The 17,165-nt window shown below is 39.5% G+C and overlaps 1 protein-coding gene and 1 long non-coding RNA gene across 2 annotated transcripts in view; one reads left to right on the top strand and one right to left on the bottom strand.

Annotated features, from left to right (window-relative positions):
• Positions 1-17,165, bottom strand: part of LOC125087310 (ATP-binding cassette sub-family A member 6-like) — an 83,843-nt gene that overhangs the window by 62,973 nt on the left and 3,705 nt on the right. The gene's annotated exons all lie outside the window — the stretch shown is intronic.
• On the top strand, positions 14,400-16,878 carry LOC125087311 (uncharacterized). Its single transcript, XR_007123403.1, has 4 exons — positions 14,400-14,552; positions 14,779-14,852; positions 16,055-16,128; positions 16,607-16,878. It is a non-coding gene; the product is annotated as an uncharacterized LOC125087311 (long non-coding RNA).

The raw sequence follows: 17,165 nt of genomic DNA, 5'->3' as shown, positions 1-17,165 counted from the left end.
CGGCAATAAAGATGTCCTAAAAGTCCTGAGGTCAAAAACACTGTTAAAATTTTGTATCAATAATAGGTCAATGATCTAAACAAAAATTTTTTTCCTTTTAAATTACCTGGAATATAGTTTAGATTTTTATTAATTTTGTTGTTGTTTTAGATCCTATGTACTTTATTTGAGAAATCTATTTTAGGAATTTTCATTTGGTTTACAATTGCATTAAAATGCACAAATGCAATATCAATAATTTAGATATTTTATTAGTTTTACTTCTTATCATTGTTTCTTATATATGCCTTTTGTTCCTCTTTCTTGACTTATTTACTCTGACTTGTTTTTACTTGGAAGGTCATTTTCTTTATTAAAGCCTGAAGATTTCCCCATAAACAGTAACGTAATAAGATGAAGTTTCCAAACTCTGGCTAGAAGTACATTGAAATGGTGATTAAAATATATCAAAAAGAAAAAAAAGAGAGAAAAGGAAAAAAAAAGGAGTTTAAATATTTAACCAAATCCTTTCTTTAAATTTTTTAAATTTTTATTTATTTAACACAGAGAGAGAGATCACAAGTAGGCAGAGAGGTAGACAGAGGGAGAGAGGGAAGCAGACTCCCTCCTGAGCAGAGCATGATGCGGGGCTCGATCCCAGGACCCTGAGATCATGACCTGAGCCGAAGGCAGAGGCCCAACCCACTGAGCCACCCATGCACCCCTATTTAACCAAATCTTAAAAAGAAATAAGAAAAGGGTAAAGAAAAGAAACCAAGAAACAATGGAAGAAATAAAGAGAAAGGAAGGAATATCCTCAGGTATTAAAAATGAAAAGAGAAATTAAAGCCAGAACTATGAATGGTTATGTCAGCAATCCAGCTGTTCAAAGAGGTGTTTCAATAACTCTATGACCTAGACTTGATGGATTATGAAGCTGGATTTCATATCTCTACATGAATCCAGAAAATTGACAGGACTGCTCTGTGCTAGGAATAGAAACTAGTAAAACTACTGACTTCCCCAAGGAAGAGGAAGGATGTATATTCTTTACCCAATCTCTGGGTTAAAAAATATATATCCTCCAGGGGGAGGAGTCAAGATGGCGGAGAAGTAGCAGCTGAGACTACTTCAGGTAGCGGGAGATCAGATAAATAGCTTATCTAAAGATTGCAAACACCTACAAATCCAACGGGAGATTGAAGAGAAGAAGAACAGCAATTCTAGAAACAGAAAATCAACCACTATCTGAAAGGTAGGACTGGCGGAGAAGTGAATCCAAAGCGACGGGGAGATAGACGGCGGGGGGAGGGGCCGGCTCCTGGCGAGCGGCGGAGCAACGGAGCACAAAATCAGGACTTTTAAAAGTCTGTTCCGCTGAGGGACATCGCTCCAGAGGCTTAACTGGGGTGAAGCCCAGGCGGGGTCAGCGCGGCCTCAGGTCCCGCAGGGTCGCAGAAGGATCAGGGGTGTCTGAGTGTCCCAGAGCTTACCGAAATTGGAGCGGGGAAGCCGGCTACAGAGACAGAGCGGAGGAGTGACTCTCAGCTCGGGGTTGCCTTGAACCGGTCGCAGGCTCGGTCAGCTCGGAGCGCGGCCAGAGGCCAGGGTGACGGGAGTCATTGGGCGCTGTTCTCTGAGGGCGCACTGAGGAGTGGGGCCCCGGGCTCTCGGCTCCTCCGGGCCGGAGACCGGGAGGCCGCCATCTTCATTCCCGTCCTCTGGAACCCTACAGAAAGCGCTCAGGGAACAAAAGCTCCCTAAAGCAAACCCAAGCAAACCCCAGTGGATTACTCAGCGCGGCCCCGGCTAAGGGCAGTGCAACTCCGCCTGGGGCAAAGACGCTTGAGAATCACTACAACAGGCCCCTCCCCCAGAAGATCAACGGGAAACCCAGCCAGGACCAAGTTCACCTACCGAGGAGTGTATTTTCAACACCAAGGAGCGCGGCGGAATTCCAGAGGAGAAGAAAGCAAAGCACGGAACTCCTGGCTTTCTCCCCATGATTTTTTAGCCTTGCAGTTAATTTAATTTTTTTTTTCTTTTTCAATCTTTTTTTCTTTTTCTTTTTCTCTTCTTCTGCTAAATATTTTTAACTTTTACCGTTTTCTTTTTTAACGTTTTTTAAATAGTTTATCTAATATATATATATACTTTTCCTCTTTTTATATTTTTTCTTTATCGGCTTTCTTTTTTTAAATAGTTTTTTTGTTTTTTTCTTTTTTTCTTTTTGAACCCCTTTTTATCTCCTTTCTCCCCCCTCACAATTTGGGATCTCTTCTGATTTGGCTAAAGCATATTTTCCTGGGGTTGTTGCCACCCTTTTAGTATTTTACTTGCTCCTTCATAAACTTATCTGGACAAAATGACAAGGCGGAAAAATTCACAACAAAAAAAAGAACAAGAGGCAGTACCAAAGGCTAGGGACCTAATCAATACAGACATTGGTAATATGTCAGATATAGAGTTCAGAATGATGATTCTCAAGGTTCTAGCAGGGCTTGAAAAAGGCATGGAAGATATTAAAGCAACCCTCTCGGGAGATATAAAAGCCCTTTCTGAAGAAATAAAAGAACTAAAATCTAACCAAGTTGAAATGAAAAAAGCTATTAATGAGGTGCAATCAAAAATGGAGGCTCTCACTGCTAGGATGAAGGAGGCAGAAGAAAGAATTAGCGATATAGAAGACCAAATGACAGAGAATAAAGAAGCTGAGCAGAAGAGGGACAAACAGCTACTGGACCACGAGGGGAGAATTCGAGAGATAAGTGACACCATAAGACGAAACAACATTAGAATAATTGGGATTCCAGAAGAAGAGGAAACGGAGAGGGGAGCAGAAGGTATATTGGAGAGAATTATTGGAGAGAATTTCCCCAATATGGCAAAGGGAACAAGCATCAAAATTCAAGAGGTTCAGAGAACCCCCCTCAAAATCAATAAGAATAGGTCCACACCCCGTCACCTAATAATAAAATTTACAAGTCTTAGTGACAAAGAAAAGATCCTGAAAGCAGCCCGGGAAAAGAAGTCTGTAACGTACAATGGTAAAAATATTAGATTGGCAGCAGATTTATCCACAGAGACCTGGCAGGCCAGAAAGAGCTGGCATGATATATTCAGAGTACTAAATGAGAAAAACATGCAGCCAAGAATACTATATCCAGCTAGGCTATCATTGAAAATAGAAGGAGAGATTAAAAGCTTCCAGGACAAACAAAAACTGAAAGAATTTGCAAATACCAAACCAGCTCTACAGGAAATATTGAAAGGGGTCCTCTAAGCAAAGAGAGACCCTAAAAGTAGTAGATCAGAAAGAAAGAGACAATAAACAATAACAGTCACCTTACAGGCAATACAATGGCACTAAATTCATATCTCTCAATACTTACCCTGAATGTTAATGGGATAAATGCCCCAATCAAAAGACACAGGGTATCAGAATGGATAAAAAAACAAAACCCATCTATATGTTGCCTACAAGACACTCATCTTAAACCCGAAGACACCTCCAGGTTTAAAGTGAGGGGGTGGAAAAGAATTTACCATGCTAATGGACATCAGAAGAAAGCAGGAGTGGCAATCCTTATAGCAGAACAATTAGATTTTAAGCCAAAGACTATAATAAGAGATGAGGAAGGACACTATATCATACTCAAAGGAACTGTCCAACAAGAAGATCTAACAATTTTAAATATCTATGCCCCTAACGTGGGAGCAGCCAACTATATAAACCAATTAATAACAAAATCAAAGAAACACATCGACAAGAATACAATCATAGTAGGGGATTTTAACACTCCCCTCACTGAAATGGACAGATCATCCAAGCAAAAGCTCAACAAGGAAATCAAGGCCTTAAATGACACATTGGACCAGATGGACATCACAGATCTATTCAGAACATTTCATCCCAAAGCAACAGAATACACATTCTTCTCTAGTGCACATGGAACATTCTCCAGAATAGATCACATTCTTGGTCCTAAATCAAGTCTCAACCGGTATCAAAAGATTGGGATCATTCCCTGCATATTTTCAGACCACAATGCTCTAAAGCTAGAACTCAATAACAAGAGGAAATTTGGAAAGAACCCAAATACATGGAGACTAAACAGCATCCTTCTAAAGAATGAATGGGTCAACCAGGAAATTAAAGAAGAATTGAAAAAATTAATGGAAACAAATGATAATGAAAACACAACGGTTCAGAATCTGTGGGACACAACAAAGGCAGTCCTGAGAGGAAAATATATAGCGGTACAAGCCTTTCTCAAGAAACAAGAAAGGTCTCAGGTACACAACCTAACCCTACACCTAAAGGAGCTGGAGAAAGAACAAGAAAGAAACCCTAAACCCAGCAGGAGAAGAGAAATCATAAAGATCAGAGCAGAAATCAATGAAATAGAAACCAAAAAAACAATAGAACAAATCAACGAAACTAGGAGCTGGTTCTTTGAAAGAATTAATAAGATTGATAAACCCCTGGCCAGACTTATCAAAAAGAAAAGAGAGAGGACCCAAATAAATAAAATCATGAATGAAAGAGGAGAGATCACAACGAACACCAAAGACATACAGACAATTATAAGAACATACTATGAGCAACTCTACGCCAACAAATTTGACAATCTGGAAGAAATGGATGCATTCCTAGAGACATATAAACTACCACAACTGAACCAGGAAGAAATAGAAAGCCTGAACAGACCCATAACCAGTAAGGAGATTGAAACAGTCATCAAAAATCTCCAAACAAACAAAAGCCCAGGGCCAGACGGCTTCCCGGGGGAATTCTACCAAACATTTAAAGAAGAACTAATTCCTATTCTCCTGAAACTGTTCCAAAAAATAGCAATAGAAGGAAAACTTCCAAACTCATTTTATGAGGCCAGCATCACCTTGATCCCAAAACCAGACAAGGATCCCAACAAAAAAGAGAACTACAGACCAATATCCTTGATGAACATAGATGCAAAAATTCTCGCCAAAATACTAGCCAATAGGATTCAACAGTACGTTAAAAGGATTATTCACCACGACCAAGTGGGATTTATTCCAGGGCTGCAAGGCTGGTTCAACATCCACAAATCAATCAATGTGATACAACACATTAATAAAAGAAAGAACAAGAACCATATGATACTCTCCATAGATGCTGAAAAAGCATTTGACAAAGTACAGCATCCCTTCCTGATCAAAACTCTTCAAAGTGTAGGGATAGACGGCACATACCTCAATATTATCAAAGCCATCTATGAAAAACCCACCGCAAATATCATTCTCAATGGAGAAAAACTGAAAGCTTTTCCGCTAAGGTCAGGAACACGGCAGGGATGTCCGTTATCACCACTGCTATTCAACATAGTACTAGAAGTCCTAGCCTCAGCAATCAGACAACAAAAGGAAACTAAAGGCATCCAAATCGGCAAAGAAGAAGTCAAACTATCACTCTTCGCAGATGATATGATACTCTATGTGGAAAACCCAAAAGACTCCACTCCAAAACTGCTAGAACTTGTCCAGCAATTCAGTAAAGTGTCAGGATATAAAATCAATGCACAGAAATCAGTTGCATTTCTCTACACCAACAACAAGACAGAAGAAAGAGAAATTAAGGAGTCCATCCCATTTACAATTGCACCCAAAACGATAAGATACCTAGGAATAAACCTAACCAAAGAGACTAAGAATCTATACTCAGAAAACTATAAAGAACTTATGAAAGAAACTGAGGAAGACACAAAGAAATGGAAAAATGTTCCATGCTCCTGGATTGGAAGAATAAATATTGTGAAAATGTCTATGCTACCTAAAGCAATCTACACATTTAATGCAATTCCTATCAAAGTACCATCCATTTTTTTCAAAGAAATGGAACAAATAATCCTAAAATTTATATGGAACCAGAAAAGACCTCGAATAGCCAAAGGAATATTGAAAAAGAAAGCCAAAGTTGGTAGCATCACAATTCCGGACTTCAAGCTCTATTACAAAGCTGTCATCATCAAGACAGCATGGTACTGCACAAAAACAGACACATAGATCAATGGAACAGAATAGAGAGCCCAGAAATGGACCCTCAACTCTATGGTCAACTCATCTTCGACAAAGCAGGAAAGAATGTCCACTGGAAAAAAGACAGCCTCTTCAATAAATGGTGTTGGGAAAATTGGACAGCCACATGCAGAAAAATGAAATTGGATCATTTCCTTACACCACACACGAAAATAGACTCAAAATGGATGAAGGATCTCAATGTGAGAAAGGAATCCATCAAAATCCTCGAGGAGAACACAGGCAGCAACCTCTTCGACCTCAGCCGCAGCAACATCTTCCTAGGAACATCACCAAAGGCAAGGGAAGCAAGGGCAAAAATGAACTATTGGGATTTTATCAAGATCAAAAGCTTTTGCACAGCAAAGGAAACAGTGAACAAAACCAAAAGACAACTGACAGAATGGGAGAAGATAGTTGCAAATGACATATCAGATAAAGGGCTAGTGTCCAAAATCTATAAAGAACTTAGCAAACTCAACACCCAAAGAACAAAGAATCCAATCAAGAAATGGGCAGAGGACATGAACAGACATTTCTGCAAAGAAGACATCCAGATGGCCAACAGACACATGAAAAAGTGCTCCATATCACTCGGCATCAGGGAAATACAAATCAAAACCACCATGAGATATCACCTCACACCAGTCAGAATGGCTAAAATTAACAAGTCAGGAAATGACAGATGCTGGCGAGGATGCGGAGAAAGGGGAACCCTCCTACACTGTTGGTGGGAATGCAAGCTGGTGCAACCACTCTGGAAAACAGCATGGAGGTTCCTCAAAATGTTGAAAATAGAACTACCCTATGACCCTGCAATTGCACTGCTGGGTATTTACCCTAAAGATACAAACGTAGTGATCCGAAGGGACACGTGCACCCGAATGTTTATAGCAGTAATGTCTGCAATAGCCAAACTATGGAAAGAACCTAGATGTCCATCTGCAGACGAATGGATAAAGAAGAAGTGGTATATATACACAATGGAATACTATGCAGCCATCAAAAGAAATGATATCTTGCCATTTGCGACGACGTGGATGGAACTAGAGGGTATCATGCTTAGCGAAATAAGTCAATCGGAGAAAGACAACTATCATGTGATCTCCCTGATATGAGGGAGAGGAGATGCAACATGGGGGGTTGAGGGGGTAGGAGAAGAGTAAATGAAACAAGATGGGATTGGGAGGGAGACAAACCATAAGTGACTCTTAATCTCACAAAACAAACTGAGGGTTGATGGGGGGAGGGGGTTGGGAGAGGGGTGGGGGTTATGGATATTGGGGAGGGTATGTGCTATGGTGAGTGTTGTGAAGTGTGTAAACCTGGCGAATCGCAGACCTGTACCCCTGGGGATAAAAATATATGTTTATAAAGCTGTAAAAAAAAAAAAAAAAGAAAAAAGAAAGGATGAATCCCCAAGTTTTGTAGCAACATGGACGGGACTGGAAGAGATTATGCTGAGTGAAATAAGTCAAGCAGAGAGAGTCAATTATCATATGGTTTCACTTATTTGTGGAGCATAACAAATAGCATGGAGGACAAGGGGAGATGGAGAGGAGAAGGGAGTTGAGGGAAATTGGAAGGGGAGGTGAACCATGAGATTCTATGGACTCTGAAAAACGATCTGAGAATTTTGAAGGGGTGGGGGGTGGGAGGTTGGGGGCACCAGGTGGTGGGTATTGTAGAGGGCACGGATTGCATGGAGCACTGGGTGTGGTGCAAAAATAATGAATACTCTTATGCTGAAAAAAATTAAAAAAAAATTTAAAAATATATATATATCCTCCATAGTAATGAAAAGCATGAGCATATGTAGAACATGCCAGATATAGGACATGGGAAAAGGATCTTAATTTCTTCTCCCTGCATAGTAACACGTCTAGAAACACAGCAAATATCATAGCAGTTAGTTGCAATCTGGAGCCAAACTTGGGTTTGAATTCTAGCTCTGCCATGTACTAGCTGTGTGACTTTGCACAATCTATTTAAAACCCCCCACCTTAAAATGGAGATTATAACTGTGTATGTATGTGTGTATGGTTGCTGTGGAGATTAAATCCATTAATATAAGTAAAGTTCATAAAACAATGCCTGAAAAATCATCAAAACTCAAAAAATGTAACTTGCTGTTGATAATTCTACTCCTCCTATTTTTCCTCCTCCTTCCCCTTTTCCTCCTCCTTCTCTAACGACTAATATTAATCTGGAGCCCCTCTTATTATTACTATTAATCTGGAGGCCCACAGAGAAGATGAAAACAATTCTACAGAGATATGTCCAGGATTCAGGGCACAAGGCAACAGTGTTAAAGAAATATTCCTTCCAGCAGCTAAACTCATAAAGAAAAGTGCACCATGGAATGGGGCACCTGGGTGACTCAGTTAAGCATCTGCCTTCAGCTCAGGTCCTGATCCCAGGGTCCTGAGATTGAGGCCCCTGTTGGTCTCCCTGCTCAGTTGGGAGTCAGCTTCTCCCTCTCCCCCTCCCCCTACTTGTGCTGTCTTGTGCTCTCACTCTCTCAAATAAATAAAATCTTTAAAAAAAATGTCCATCATGAAAGAGAATCAACAGGTGAACAAAATGAGACTACTAGTACTAAAGAAGTAATATAAACTACATAGGAATAATAAATAATAAAACAGGAAGCAATGACAAGGAAGACTAATAGGGAAATAACTCATTAGAACTTACAGATATTTAAAGGGACTAAAAATAGTTAAGATTAAGAATTTAATGGATAAGTTTTGTAGCAGACTAGGCACAGCTGAGGAGAAAATCAATAAACCAAAAATGTAACTGAAGAAATTATATAAGATTTAGTGTAAAGACAGAATAGGATAGAAAAATACTAAAGACAAATTAAAAGACATGAAAGACAGAATGAGGTTTCCAGCATATATCTACTAGTCATTTTATAATAAGGAAAGTAAAGGGAATAAATAAGAGGAATTTTCAAAAACAAGTTGGATGAAAATTTTCCAGAGTTGAAGATATGAGCCCTCAGATTAAAAAAAAGAAGAAGAAGAAGAAGAAAAGAAAAGAAAAGAAATTCCAACAACTAATTTTTTGTGGTGAGTTTTCAAAACATGATCAAGAAGGAGAGTGGAGAGAGGGAAATACTAAAAAAAACAATAAAACAGAAAATATGAGCTATAAACTAAGGTTTAACAGTTAGTCAAATGTTGTCATAAATAATCAAATAATGTCAAAGTGCTGAGACAAAATAGTCAATTTCAAATTCTATACTCAGTTAAATGTGCATGAAATAAAGATCTTCTCAGAGAGAATTTACCTCCTACGCAACATGACTAAAAGAAAACTAAAAGATATACTTCAATTAAAAATAATTTTTAGGGACACCTGCATGACTCGGTTGGGCATCTGCCTTTGACTCAGGTCATGATCCCAGAGTCCTGGGATTGAGTCACACACTGGGCTCCTTGCTAGGTGAGGAGTCCATGTCTCCCTCTCATTCTCCCTCTGTGCTCTCTCTATCTCTCTAAAATGAATAAATATAATCTTAAAAAAATTTTTGTTTTAAAAATACCAAGAGTTGAATCTCAGAAGTGTTTGACAAATAAGTTCCCAGTACTAATTTGAGTGTAAACAATATATTTTTTTAATTTTTATTTTTTCAGCATAACAATATTCATTATTTTTGCACCACACCCAGTGCTCTATGCAATCCGTGCCCTCTACAATACCCACCACCTGGTGCCCCCAACCTCCCACCCCCCACCCCTTCAAAATTCTCAGATCGTTTTTCAGAGTCCATAGTCTCTCATGGTTCACCTCCCCTTCCAATTTCCCTCAACTCCCTTCTCCTCTCCATCTCCCCTTGTCCTCCATGCTATTTGTTATGCTCCACAAATAAGTGAAACCATATGATAATTGACTCTCTCTGCTTGACTTATTTCACTCAGCATAATCTCTTCCAGTCCCGTCCATGTTGCTACAAAACTTGGGTATTCATCCTTTCTTTTTTGTAAACAATATTTTGTGGGAGAGGATGCATAACCTCCCACCAGCCTGTACATTTCTTCAGTCTCTGCTAATGAAATCTCAGAGGTATCTATGATTTTTTAAAGATTTATTTATTTATTTGAGAGAGAGAGAGAGAGCATGCGCATGAGTGGGGGTGGGTGAGGGACACAGGGAGAGGGAGAGAATCCAATTAGACTCTGCACTGAGCATGGCACCCATCCCAGGGCTTGATCTCTCACAACTCTGAGATCATGACCTGATCCACAACCAAGATTCAGACAATTAACCAACTGAGCCACCCAGACACCCCGAGGTGTCTATGATTTTGCAGAGTTTTAATTGCTAGTGAAGAACAGAGACAAAAAAGAAAAGAAAAGAGAAAAGAGAAGAACAGAGACACAGTTGGCATGGGATCAGAGAATGCTAGGGATTTTTGCATGAGTGCTACGCCATTGTTTTCCTCAGAGTATGTTGTGGGGGGGTTCAAAGTTATTGGAATTACTGTCCTCAATTCTCAGTCACTAGAAATCCTCCCATTTCACTTAAAAAGCTGTCCTTATGAGCTATAATTTTAAAGATAATGCAGACAGGGACAGGTATTTGACAGTGTATATTTATGAACAGGGGAACAGGGTGACAATAGGTTGACGTACACAGGTGTGAATACTGGCCTTATATAGGAATGCTGTTCATTCACACTAATAGGAAGAACGTTACAGTATATGGGTATACTGAAACCTGGCTGGTTGCTCAGACTGTGAAAGCTCATGAAAACACTCTTCTAATTGCTTCCGTTTTCACAGTCAAGTGGGAAGCAAGGTCTTTGGCTGAGAATGAAAGAGGAGAGAGAGAGATGTGAGAGTCTGAGAAGCAGAAAGATGTGGTTAAGCAATTTAATCATCCAATCTGGTGACAGAGTGAGTGGACAAGGGGAATGCAGTGCAGTTGCCCAGCAGAACCAAGGCTCCACTTGAAGACAGACAGTGGCCCTTCATTTAAAGTGAGACTAGTTATTTTGTTCATGTGTATTTTCTACCAATGTTCATCTCCTAAAACAGGTTTAACCAAGATTGAGGTTTTGTCAGGAAATTATGATGAAGGGTGAGAGGGTCAGGCATTGATGGTGTATATATGGCAGAGGCTATTGGCAAAGGTCAGCTTTTCTCTTGAAAGGTTGTGGACTCCTAAGTGGAAATAGTAGATGCCTCTTCTTTCTTGCCAACTTTATTTGGGCCATTGGCTCCCAGATTTTACTTTCAAGTACACGGCAGAGAGCTGATTCACTGTGTCCAGAAAGGTTGTGGATTTGGGGAGGTTTGGCTATCTAGGACTATATCAAAGTTTTATTGAGGGAAAACAAAGTATGTGTTCATAAATCATTTTCTAGATAAAGAAAATTTTCAAGTAAACTGAAACTTGGGAATTTTGGCAGCATACTAGAACTACAAGTTTCCTGGAATTTTAGCTGCAAGCAGTACATCTAGCTTTCTATTTCTTCTCCTTTTGCATGTTTTCCTCATCTAAGTTTCTGTAGGTTGCTTATCTGCTTCACAAAGAACATGTACAAATACCCATTTTGTGGTCAGAGGGACTAGGATCCACTCTCGGGATTAGACCAACGTTACTCTAGAACAAAACCTCAGTACCAAGAGTTTGTGAGCTGCCAGCAACTCTGTTCTTGCTCAGACCTCTGGGACGGATCTCACATAATCCCTGCCTGGATCTGGTACTGTTCCCATCTTGTCTGTCATAATCGTTAGGCTAGAGTCCCATGATGTAGGTGCAGCTGCTAGCAGCCCACTCTGTGAGCTGCCAAAAGGAGATAATGCTGTCCTTAGGAAGCCATCCTAAATGTGACTAAAATAAAATTCTAAATAGTATTTTAAGGTCTTCCCTGTTTCTGAAATTAGCTATGTTTCTTTCTTTAGAAAACTTTGCTGACTATCCTACTAAGTAAGGTTCAGTCTTTCTGTAGACCAATTCTTCTCATCTGGCTGACGATCTTTTTCATTAAGGGCACATGACATAGGGGTCTAGAATGCTCAGCACAGCAGCTGGTTGTTGGTGGACTCTCTGGGCAATGGATTTGGTGAACGTTACCTTATTTTGCAGTGTCCCTAAGGTACTGGATTATCATCACAGTGACAGTGTTAACCAGGCCACAGGGCCTGCTCAGACACCTTTTTTTCCCCTCTGTTATAGGGATAAAACTGCCCCCAAAATGGTGCATACCATTTTTTTCAATACCAGTGTCCCCACGTGCAGAGAAGAAACATAGCTAAATTTTTATAATCCAAGCACTCATTTTCCATGCCCACTACCACTAGCAACCTGCTCATGCGTGTTATTTTTTCCATCTCAAGATGCTTTTAGTACAGACTGGTTTAAACTGAAAGCATTGCACGTAAGTTCTACGCTAATGTCAGATGGGAAAGTAGAATAATCAGATGAGTAAACTCTCCAATTCCAACTTCTAGGAAGTCTGCCTATAGACTGAAATGCCATTGATGGAATTTAGACACTAATGACCTTTAATTTCAAAAAGTGTCGGTATCCTTGACCTTATTTTCTTCACCTTTCAGTACTACATCTGTGGATACCATAGGGGGTCTGCAGCATGGTCTACTAAAAACAAAAGCTAGATATGAACATTTTTTAGTTGTATTATGTACCTAGCACAGAGAACTATATGGTAGGTGGCTAAATATTTGCTAAAATAAAGTAAAATTTTCAATATATACATTTTTATCACAAAATGTTTCATTTTTAGAAGAAACAAGAAAAAAAATTAAAAGCTAAAGAGATTATTTATGTAAAGAAATTGTAGGAATAGCCTCTTAACCTAAACCCTCCTGTTTGGCCCATTCAAAAACTCACAAGGGCCTTAGGTTATAACATAATGGGTAAAACCTCCCCCTCAGATCTCTGATAGCCTCTGGAAATGTTGTAGAATATTCAGTATCACAGAGACCCTCAAGTCAACTTTCAAAGCTGTGGACTCATTTATGTCAGTTTCCATTATATAATAATAACCTTTGGTATTTTTTGTTTCTTCATCAATGAATCTGTGCTAGAATTCTGGCCACAGAACCCATGGATCTTTGGGTGATATAGGATGTTATGTTTACTAATAACTGCCTTGTTGATTTCTTTCATGACATCATTAATTTAACAATAAATTGAGGGAGACTTCATATATACCGGGGTACTGCTGAACTCATCAGGAGTTATAAATGGCATTTCTTTAACATTCCTTTTGATGAGGGAGCAGAAGCCTGGCTGAGGACAAAGTACAAGCTGACACCCTGCAACCTAACCACCCCCCAAGTCTCGGGTAGGATATGTGTGACGTTCTCCAGGGAGCTCCCAACTGTCTTAATATTAGCCTTAATGTTAATACATTGGCAGAGGTCAAAACAACCTTAACTTGACAATGACAAGGCCTCCTCTGTCTTATAGGTCCTCTTTAACAAATGAAAATCCTTTTGAAAAACCTCCCTTTTCCTTACCTCTCCCAATTCCCAAGTATGTAACCAGCCACTCCTTACAACCCCTGTGCAGCAGCTCCTTCTGCCCACCGGTCCGTCCCTGTGGTTTAATAAGACCACCATTTTGCATCAAAGGTATCTCAAGAATTCCTCCTTGGGGGCGCCTGGGTGGCTCAGTGGGTTACAGCTTCTGCTTTCAGCTCAGGTCATGATCTCAGGGTCCTGAGATCAAGCCCCGCATCGGGCTCTCTGCTCAGTGGGGAGCCTGCTTCCCCTTCTCTCTCTGCCTGCTTGTCTGCCTACTTGTGATCTCTGTCTCAGTCAAATAAATAAATAAAATCTTAAAAAAAAAAAAAAAAAGAAAAGAAAAAAAGAATTCTTCCCTGGCCATCAGCTCTGGACCTCACCCCAAGGAACCTAACCTATATTCTAAAATCACATTATTTAAAAAAAAAAAAAAAAATCTATTTTTTTCTTTCTCCCACACTCCCCCTATTTTTTTTCTTTTTTTTGGATGTGTGTGTGGTGGGGGTTCCCCTCCCTTTCTCTCTATAAAATGAGTAAATGGAAGATCACTCAGAAACAAAGGCCCTGGGGCGCCTGGGTGGCTCAGTGGGTTAAGCCGCTGCCTTCGGCTCAGGTCCTGGGTTCGAGCCCCACATCGGGCTTTCTGCTCAGCAGGGAGCCTGCTTCCTCCTCTTTCTCTGCCTGCCTCTCTGCTTACTTGTGATTTCTCTCTGTCAAATAAATAAATAAAATCTTAAAAAAAAAAAAAAAAAGAAACAAAGGCCCTCTTTACTTAAGTTCCTGCTATGGCCTGGGGATAGATTTAGCTGAGTATCTGAAGGTTTCCTAGTATTTTTTTTTTTTTTCCACTCTACGGGATCCTCAGGCTGGTTCTGTGTGGGGGAAGGGAAAGGCTTTCCTTTAGCTTGATCATGCCTTCAGGACTTCCCCAGCTGAGGAGGGAGAATGAAATAGGAGCTTTCAGAGTCTGCTTCACTTGTGGCTGGTTCCACATTGCTCACAGACGGGAGAGAGGTATGCTGGCTGCTGGCATCTTTCTTTAGTTTAGAAAATAGTTGTTTGAGTTGCCAACAAAGTTATTTGGGGGTTATAATAAGAGTCTGGGACCTTCCCTAATTCTACATCTACCATCTTGTTTTTGCTTTGTTTTTATTTTCATTTCAGCAGATAAGAGTGAGGGGATTATGGAAATGGTATTCACTTTGTCATTATTGCTGTCTATAATTCCTTCCTTTCTTAGGAAATTTCTGCTTCTGAGGACCCACCAGGGAAAAAATCGAAGAAATGGCTGGAATGTACAGATGGAACTCCTCAGTAAGACTTCTGTTGGAAGCTTAGGCACATAGAGAACCTTGGGCTTATGTGTTCTAGGAATGTATTCCAGTGATTAGGTAGATAATTGCCAAAGATCTACATGCCACATTTTTAGTGGGAGCATTTTTTACAACAGGGAAATTTAGAAACAATCTATGTATCTTTCAATTGATTTTTCAGCAATAATCTTTTTTATATATTCAAACATTAAAATGATACATAAGTTATAAAAATGATGTAGATATATAATAAACTGGGAAAGTATGATGCTCATAGTATGTTATTAAATAAGACAAACACAAAACAGTAGATATAATATTACCTGTGTTGTGTATATGTCTGTATGATAGAAAAAAAATGTATTAATGAAGCAAAAAAATCTTTTATATTCTAGAACTGTAAAAATTGTATGATTTTCTTACAAATAACATGTACTATGTCAAATTATTTTAAATTATACTTTTAAAAATTAAATGGACTGAGTTTGTCTTTTTAAAGCATTTTTAAATGTACAATTCAGTAACATTAATTGCATTCATAATACTGTACAATCATTCTCACTCCAAAACTTTTCCATTACCCTATGCAGGAATTTTTTTTTTTTAAGATTTTATTTGCCAGAGAAAGAGAGAGAGAGAGCACAAGCAGGGAGAGCAGCAGGAAGACGGAGAAGCAGGCTCTCTGCTAAGCAAGGAGCCCAATACAGGGCTCTATCCCAGGACCCTGGGATTATGACCTGAGCCAAAGGCATATGCTTAACTGACTGAGCCACCCAGGCACCCCCCTACACAGGAATTCTTCACCATGCAATAACCCTCATTCTCCCATCCCTTAGCTCCTGGTACCCTCTAATCAACTTTTTGTCTCCATGAATTTGCCTACTCTAGATATTTCTTATGAGCTTTCATATTCATGCACTATTTGTATCTAGATTATTTCAAGAAAATTTTATGTTAAACATATATTTTATTTAAAATATATTTAAAAGATCAAATGAACTGAGACATTGAAAATTTCTGGGCACTTAAAACCACTTACAACCACTGGTATTTTTAACCAGCCCAGAGTAATCCTGCTAGATCTTGCAAGGCATTTTCAATGGGAGAAGGATCTGTGTTAAAAGGACTGAATTCTGTATCTGGGTTAAACTCTGTATACCGTTTTTTATTTGTTTGTTTGTTTGTTTGTTTTAATGTGATAAGCATGGTGCTTACCAATTCTTGCTGCTTCTTAGAAACTGCCCTCCTGAGGGATGAGGACCCGGGCTGTTCTTAATGTAAGTTGACCATAAATTTGTATCACTGGTGCAAGACCATAGCACATTCAGCTTTTGCACTGTTGGTCATAAAAAGTTCAGCTCAAATAAAGACAAAGCCAGTCACAAGCTTCTCCAGAAACTGAACCAAGCAGTAGAGATGAAGCTAAAAAGATGCACAGAGAAAGGCAATGAGGCAGGGGAGACAAGGGAGGCCATGGGATAAGTTAAAGATTTAAAGTTTAAACTTTGATAAGTTTAAAGAAGTAAACAAAAACTTTAAGTAAGCAGAAGTGGGTTGAGAAAAGATGTGTCAACAGTGAGTGCTGTAGCCAGTTAACAGGCTGAAGAAGACTGTATTTCATGATAGCCACAGCAGAGTAAGAAGCTGAGTCTATATCATGGGTCAAAATAACAGATGAAATTTCACAATCTCCACTTATGAAAGATATTTGTGGCTGTCTTGAATCCACAATAACCTTCAAACTGTCTCTTTCAGAACTGTCCTAATTCTTGGATATGTCTGGGGTTACCACAAGCCCTACATTACCTGGATTAATGTACATGACAACCCAAGGAGCACAACAATCACTATCAGGAACTGGGATTTGTGAGATATGAAATCACCAAGAATGTGGACCTTTTGTAATTAATTAAGACAAGGTTAGGGGCACCTGGGTGGCTCAGTGGTTAAGCCTCTGCTCAGGTAATGATCTCAGAGTTCTGGGATCAAGCCCTACATCTGGCTCTCTGCTCAGCGGGGAGCCTGCTTGCCCCTCACTCTTTGACTGCCTCTCTGCCTACTTGTGATCTCTGTCTGTCTCTCTCTCTCTGCCAAATAAATAAAAAAAAATCTTTAAAAAAATTAAGACATGGTTGGAAAGCATTGAGAGTATTGTACTTATTCCCAAACTGTTTTCTTGGTAGTCATACCATGTAGCCAAGGAAGATAAGATTATGAGCGACAGCTACCAAGCAACAATTTTAAGAGCATAGAAATGTAATTGAGCACAGTTAGATGATTTTAATTTGTAGAAGCAGGAAATCCACCAAGTTAA

The sequence above is a fragment of the Lutra lutra genome, chromosome 16 (assembly GCF_902655055.1).
Source record: "Lutra lutra chromosome 16, mLutLut1.2, whole genome shotgun sequence".
Classification (NCBI taxonomy): Eukaryota; Metazoa; Chordata; class Mammalia; order Carnivora; family Mustelidae; genus Lutra; species Lutra lutra.
The sequence above is the reverse complement of the archived record's forward strand: the minus strand, read 5'-3'. Positions and strand labels throughout refer to the sequence as shown.